Source organism: Apium graveolens, chromosome 5 (genome assembly GCF_009905375.1).
Source record: "Apium graveolens cultivar Ventura chromosome 5, ASM990537v1, whole genome shotgun sequence".
Taxonomy (NCBI): Eukaryota; Viridiplantae; Streptophyta; class Magnoliopsida; order Apiales; family Apiaceae; genus Apium; species Apium graveolens.
This window is the reverse complement of record NC_133651.1, coordinates 8,743,687-8,751,455: the sequence shown is the minus strand read 5'-3', so window position 1 is coordinate 8,751,455 and position 7,769 is coordinate 8,743,687. Positions and strand designations below refer to the sequence as shown.

General features: G+C 32.2%; 2 long non-coding RNA genes across 2 annotated transcripts; both read left to right on the top strand.

Moving 5' to 3' along the window:
- The first annotated feature begins 463 nt into the window (after positions 1-463).
- Positions 464-1,845, top strand: LOC141661497 (uncharacterized). Its single transcript, XR_012549979.1, has 3 exons — positions 464-598; positions 689-855; positions 939-1,845. It is a non-coding gene; the product is annotated as an uncharacterized LOC141661497 (long non-coding RNA).
- Positions 1,846-4,071: 2,226 nt separating this feature from the next.
- On the top strand, positions 4,072-7,568 carry LOC141723341 (uncharacterized). The gene is made up of 4 exons (XR_012576244.1): positions 4,072-4,453; positions 4,577-4,627; positions 5,449-5,529; positions 7,155-7,568. It is a non-coding gene; the product is annotated as an uncharacterized LOC141723341 (long non-coding RNA).
- The last annotated feature ends 201 nt before the right edge of the window (positions 7,569-7,769 follow it).

Below are 7,769 nucleotides of genomic sequence, written 5' to 3'. Positions count from 1 at the left end.
GAAAAATTTTGTTTTCCCTTGAGAACATGTATAGGATGCCGAGGAATGCCATAATAAATAAGAAGACCGATCTGCATAGTAGTGCAGAACAACAATAGGCTTTAAGCATTATGAATTTTCAATAAGGAACACATTGAACATAGTGCCTACCAAGAATTGAAACATAGTGCCTAATGGTATTAACTCTAAACATAGTGCCGACCAAGATATCCAAAACACGAATCATTTTCCGGACACATGCATGACGCATAAAATATCACAAAACTAAGTCAAATAATTCACTGTACATGTACTTCTTCCCTGTACAATGGTCATGAGAGAATTGTCAACAATAATGGAGGTCATTAGTTTTCAAATTTAATTTAGGTTGTTCTGTCACGCCTGTCATATCATATTGGAATCTGTGACCAATTTACCAGTACAAAAATAAAGGGTTACACTTTTTCCTTGGTCCCTGCTTGTACAAATTTTTTCTTAATGGTGTTGTGGTTGCTAACCTCAATCATTTTGTACCCAGGCATTCTTCTCTGCTAATGCCTCAGCTCATGCTTCAAGAAAATCCTCTCCTAGAGTGAACAATGAGGCTGTTCAAAAGGCCGTAAGTGAACTATTCAATTTCTTACAGCTATATAGGTGGCTTGAATATACTAAATAGATTTTACTTACTATTGACTTATTTATTTCTCAGGATGCTGCTCTGAAAGGTTTTGATCCTCGCCGTGCTACCAATGTCAGTGCCAGATTGGATGCTCAGCAAAAGAAGCTTAATCTCCCAATCCTCCTTACAACCACCATTGGGTCTTTCCCTCAGATAATTGAGCTCAGAAGAGTTCTCCGAGAGTACAAGGCCAAGAAGTTGGTGTTCTGTAATGGCTTCTTTATTCTTTCATTGCTTAGTACTCTGTTGTTTGCTTTCTGTATTAACATTCTGTCTCCAGGATCTCTGAGGAAGACTATGTCGGCGCTATCAAGGAGGAAATCAGTAAGGTTGTCAAGCTACAGGAAGAGCTCGACATTGACGTCCTCGTTCATGAGCCAGAGGTGTATTGAATAACATACACATTTAGTGTAATTATAGTAAGAAAAGAATGACTGGAGGGTTAATTTTTGCGTTGGCGGCGAGGAGGAAAGGGTTTATAAGGACTTAAAGTTTGCATCTTTGACATAAATTTTTATTATATGTAGGCAAGTACTGGTGTGTCATGGTTGACATGTTATGTTTTTTTTTGTTCAATAGATGATACAGATTCCGACTCACATAACTGTGATGCGTGTAGTGTGTTTATTGCCTATATGATGACTTGCTGCAAGAAGTTCTGGCTTTATTTTTTGATAAAATCTGAATCAGCTCTAATAGTTTGGTTTGGTGTTTAGCTTGTGATATTTCCCTGATCAGATTGAGTGTCTGCCCATTGTATATTGCTGTGATGGTTTGGTTTGGTGCAGCAGAACGGGGCATTCCGGTCACAAGAATTATAAGTCGCATGACATTGCAAAGAATTATGGCTACCGCTGTTGGGGATGATATCATATTGAATGGTAGTAATGTAGTGGACTTTGAGGACGATGGAAAAAAGTTAAAGTCGGATTTGTTGAGCTACCCCAGGAAGCGGGTATGATTTAAGCAAGTGTTCTAGAGGCCAAACTCCATCAGATGCTTGTACAGAAGTTAATGTAGGCTCAAAACTTGAAGAATCCCCTCCTGGAGCAGAGCCCAGTGTTCCACTCTTAATTTTCCTGCTACATTTAATAGGAATATGCAAGTCATATTTGTTTTAATCAATAATGTGAGAATGATAATATTGGAATATTTTTTGTTAATATTGAATTTATTTTTGTTTGTTATTTTGGTCCAAAAGTAATTTGATTTTTGTATTGTGTAAGTAGGGTAATAACTAAATATACATCACTTTTATTGTGTAAAAATTGATGTCTACCAATAAAATACAAATCAGTTTTTGTGATTTGTGAGTGCAAACTGATATTTACAACCTATATAGACATCAGGCCAAAGTGATGTTTAATTGGCCAATATAGACGTCGGCTTTTCAGAATGAAATCGATGTCTTTACATCACCGACATCAACATCGGTTGCAAAACAACATAGACATCCACTACTAAAAAACAAGGCTAAATTTGACCGACTAAATATGACTGCGGCTAAATTTGACCGCTGACAGTCATATTTACAGTCAACCTTGGTTTATAGCTGGTCAAACTTTGACCGGCAACACTCAAATTTGAAGTCAACCATTTATTTGCAACTGGTCAAGACTTAATTTTGACTAACAGCAGTCAATTTTAATTTCGGTCAAATTTAGTCGGTCATTTATTTTTTTGGTCCAAAAAAAAGAGAAGGAAAAATCCCGCCAAGGAAACAAAATTTGATGGGTGCAAATTTGACCGCAGTCGGTCATATTTAGGTGCAGTCGTATTTACCTTTTGGCGCTAAAATTCCCGCCAAAGTTAAACGAAATTATCGAAAAAACAAATTTGACTAACGGCGGCCATATTTATAAATGTGACTCCCAGTGGTCAATTTTAAATTTAATTATTTTTGTTTATTTATTATAATAAGTATTAAATAATTTAATAAATTCTAAAAAAGATATTGAGGTACTCCAATAACATAAATGTTGAGAACTGGCTTAGTCAAGAATTAGGATCTATCTAACAATCAGGATATAATCAATCGCCAGAATATGATTATCCGTTGAAAACTTCATTATCATCCGTTGATATCTACATATAATTATCCTTCGAAACTACAACGTATATCCGTTGATCAGCTTATCCGTTGAGAATGACTTGAATGACAAGTCAGACCTGCGAGATAAATTAGAAGGTGGTGATTTATAGAATTGTAGTTGATTTAGATATGTATAGAAAGTAGTAGAATTATACCGTAACATATCTTGTAATTGATAGAGATTGATTGTAGTTGTGTTGTATATAAACACAGAATAGGTTATCACAATGTGTGGTAAGTGTTGAACTCGAGTATTCACAGAACCTAGCAGTTCTTAAGAATATTATTCTGGAGAGAGTTTTGTAACAGTTTATTAAGGATCAATATAAACTGTTATTTGATTCATCTGTCCTTAATTTACTTTCATAATCTATCGATTTGTTTAGTAATTGTCTCCAACCCCCTTAAACAATTACTTTACTAAGCAATAAGTGTTATATGAGCAGTCAAATTAACTGTTAATTTGAAAAGGTCATGATGTCTGGAAGTAAGTATGAAAGCATGAAAATTTTCATCTTGAAGAAAGCTGATTACTTTACATGGAGACTAAAGATTTTGATGTTCCTGAAAGCCATTGATGATACATATGTTGATATTATCAAAACAGGACCTCTATATCCTATGGGAACCGTGGCTATGACCTCGGATGCTCCTGAACTCTATGTCAAGAAAGAAAAATCAAAGTGGACATATCCTGAAAAGGCTTCAATGCCTAAGGATGCAAAAGTCAGGAATATTCTGCACAATAGTTTGGTCAATGTGAAGTCCAACAGAGTGATTGCCTGCAAGACTGCAAAAGAGACATGGGATGCCTTGGAGACATAGTGCCAAGGTACTATGACAATAAAAAAGAATAGAAGAGCTTTTCTTATGCAAGAATAATCAGACATCAATATGATCTTGATTATTAAATATATAAATAAATAAATAATATATATCCACTAAACTACTAAATTATTAAATTACTACACACATAGTCTACTTATCCTACTAAACTACAACCACAATTTTTCCTATTATTCAACAAAATAAAAAAATAGTGTCATATATTCGCTACACTACAAAATTGGTAAATTATTAGATATAATATATTTATCCTACTAAATTACGACCACATGTTGTCCTATTTTTTTATAAATTTATTATTATATATTTATATAAATAATTTTAAAATTATAATATAACGTGATAAATAAAAAATTTAAATATTAACAAAAACCGTACGAGATTTAAACTATATACTTAAAAAAGACCCGACCTTTCCCATGCTTATTTCACCAAATATTTCCCCTCTTTACACCAAAATTATTTCCCTCTTAAACCAAAAAATCTAATCTCCCCTTCCCCCGTTTCCTCTCACACTCACAGTCCCACTCTTTCACTCATGTCTTTCTATGCTCTCTCCCGTCTCTCTTTCTTTCTCTCACATCCCTTTCCTAATCTCACGTTATCTCTCATCATCTTATATTATTTGTAATTAGGATTTTAGGGTTTCAATTGAACCCCAAATTGAAGAACATCTGAATTAATCAAAGTGCAGCTTTCAGAAACCCTAGTTTCATGATACGATTAGTGTTTATATCTTTCGATTTATTTTTTTGCCTAATTTTTTTTTTCTTTTTTAACAGATCTGAAGCTTTCTTCTCGGTCTTTGTATATATTTTTTGGTTTATTTTGATGATACAATGTTCGTGTGTGTGTAGGTAGGTGTTTGTGTTCTTATATGTATTTATATTCGTTTTTCATTTAGGTTCTTATGTATGTTTTTGATTCAATTATTTGTTGGATTTATGTGTACCTGAATGCCAATTCTTGTATTCGTCTAGGGATTTAAAGGTGAGAAGGAATTGAAATTTCTTTTACAAAAGTTGTTCAAGGTGAGAAGGAATTGTATATTTTGTTATATTATCGATTTAGTTGTATATTTTCTTTTGTGGATAATATTTTTGATTAGTTAATGATTGTACTTGTGTTGGATAGTTGTAAGCTGTGAAATATTTGAATCTCTGTATTTTTTGTTCAATTTTGATAGTTGTACATCTCTAAATTATTTAGCAATTATAAATGTTAGATCTTTTACAATTTATGAGGTGACTATGTATGCTAGTTTCCCAGGCTTGTTGCTCACAATGTTGTGTAAACATGACATGTTGGGTACATTCGGTATAATCAGTAATAGCGACTTACATTAGACATTGCGGCTAAATTATTATTTTCTCTAAATAGTTGCACATACCTTTTACAAGGAATAGTTGCACATAACAAAATTTCTAATTACATTAGAAATTGCAGCTAAATAATTTATTATGAAGTGTATATATATGAATGAATGAGCCGGTAATCGACGGATGTCTCAATCTTTCTTTCCCACACAACTTGTTTTCTAATGACTCCACATTTTCTTGATAGAATTGAATGGTTATAATCACAGATCAATTCAACTTACCTACTGTTCTCTGTCCTGGTCGTACTGTAGTTACACAAGCTAATCATTAAATTGCTAAAATATATCTTATATTTAATCATTATCTAATTTAGTAAGTTAGTAATTGTTATATCTCCTTCCCTTACAAGTTATATCCTTCAGAGTCAACTTAACCATTAGATAATTCTAGTTTTTACACTTGCTTATTGAGGAATGTGTGTTTTCTTTTGTGAATTATTGTAATTCTAACCTCTAATATACAAAATCTTGAAGAACAAAAACAAGGGCCTATTTCTGATATGGAATTTATGGACCCTGTGAACACTTTGATAATCTGGCTGCAAAAATCTTAAGGTATATAAATTTACTTCTGATTTAGTTCTTTTCTTGTACATTAAAATTTATTTCTATCTCTATATCCACATTACATTTAGTTTGATTTTAGTGGTGAATTCTTTGTTCTCTTTACTTGATTTTAACTGATTGATTAAATCTAAATTTTTAATCGTGAACTATGATCAAGTTAAAGTACATTTAATCTAATTATTAGGATACATTTAGTCTACATTTAATACTGAATTTAATATATATATATATATATAACTCTGTAATTGTACTTTAGTTTGTGCATATCTGATTCAGTTTAGTATCCCTTTTTCGCCCATAATTTATTACATACTGGAACGATAGCTGGTTGTAGTATTTGTTATTATTAAAAGTTAAAGTGATTCTCAGTGAGGCATTGTAGTAGAATTGTAATATCAAAGTGACATTAGATGTGAATAGGAAGTTCTGGTTTCCTCTGAATATATTATACAAAAGCGTTGGTTGTGTTTAGGAAGTAGAGTAGTCTATTAATTGGATATTTCATCTTTACCTCTATGAAACATGTTTTCTATACATTTCTGCAATGCATAAAATTAATATCCAGAATTTATGAATGTCTGTGAATATTGGAAAAATTTAACAATACTAAAATATGAGAATCCTTTAGCCATAAAAAAGACACATTACTAGCTCTAGCAAAAAGAGATATGTACCAAGGAACGACATATTTCACATAATAAAATTCAACAGAAGCATCATGGAAGGCAGTAAACCTGATTTTTTCTTATTGGGATGCTTCTCTACCCTGTCAATGAACTAGCCAATCTTCTCATCTACTTTCTTGTCAAGTTCTGCATCCGCACATTGGACCTAAACAATAATTTAGTAGCTTCAACTAATAAGAAGCTAGAAAAGCCAAAATCAACTACTGTATGAATGTCACTGCAGCAATATTGAAAGAATAACATGTATTTAACATGTTATAATGATTAAAAACAACTACAAGAATATCAACCAAAACAATTTTGTTTCTTCTTAAAAGCATCAATAATTAGCCTACTTATGACAGTCATAAAAGTATATCTGCAAAGCATACCAATTCACCAGTTTGCACACAAATGTCAGGAAATGCACTTGCTAACAACATACTACAATTCAAGAGTTCATATTGTGCAACAGATTATAGGTTACTTAATTTTATTGGCATTTGAGTGTTTACTTAAATAAAAATGTGTAATTTACTGGTTTTGTAGGTTATTAGTATGCAATTAGAAGCAATTAGTATGCAAGAATGGAAATCCGTTCTCATTTCACAATCTGAATTATCATTCTCATTCTTGACTTTCATTTCTGTACACAATTTAAACTACCTGTGAATATTGGCATTTGAATGTTGGCATTTGAGTGTTTACTTATTTTAAATTGTGTAATTTTATGGTATTGGAGGTTATTTATCTTAAACTTTACTTTCGGATTTGGTCCACTTTGAACCAAAGCTTCAAAATAATATGGCCAACAGAAAAGCTCGCACTTTATTGATTTTTTTTGGGTTATATCAGGTGGACACATGTTCTTTTACAATTGTTTGTTCTTTTACAATTGTTCTTTTCAATATGTTTTTCATTTACGTTAAAGTATCTGTTGAATTGCAGGGTACTCCCGCCACTGACCCGATATGACTTTCAAAACAACAACGATGAAGACGAAGATCAAGATACGTAGGGTTATTAACTCCATTAGCTACAATGCAGAAGGTTTATTTGGTTATGGTCTAAACTACATATATTTTCCTGGATAACTTTTTGAATTGAAATTAATGTCTCCACCTTACTAAACTTTGTGGGAGTACTATTAATGTCTCCACCTAGCTAAATATTTGGACTAATATGCCCTCCTACATTAACCTTTTCGGATTGTATCAACTGTGAAACATTTGTTATAATCTGAAACTTTTGAAAATCTTATGTAAATTAGTTGGATGGTCCAATGACTTGTCTTTTAACGTACTTTATTTTGGTTTATTTCCCGAGATTGTTGTTGATTTATAGGTTGGCAATATATTGGTCCAGGGCCTATTTTTTTGGGTAATGTTGTGTTAAATTTGACCAAGAGTTTTCAGATTTTTGTTAAATTTGACTGAAATGACCGGATTCTATAAATTTGACTAAAAACAAAAATGACATTTAAAAATTGACCTACTAATCTTGACCACTGGATGTGATATCTATATATTTGACCGATATAACATGGTGTCGTATTTAAAAATT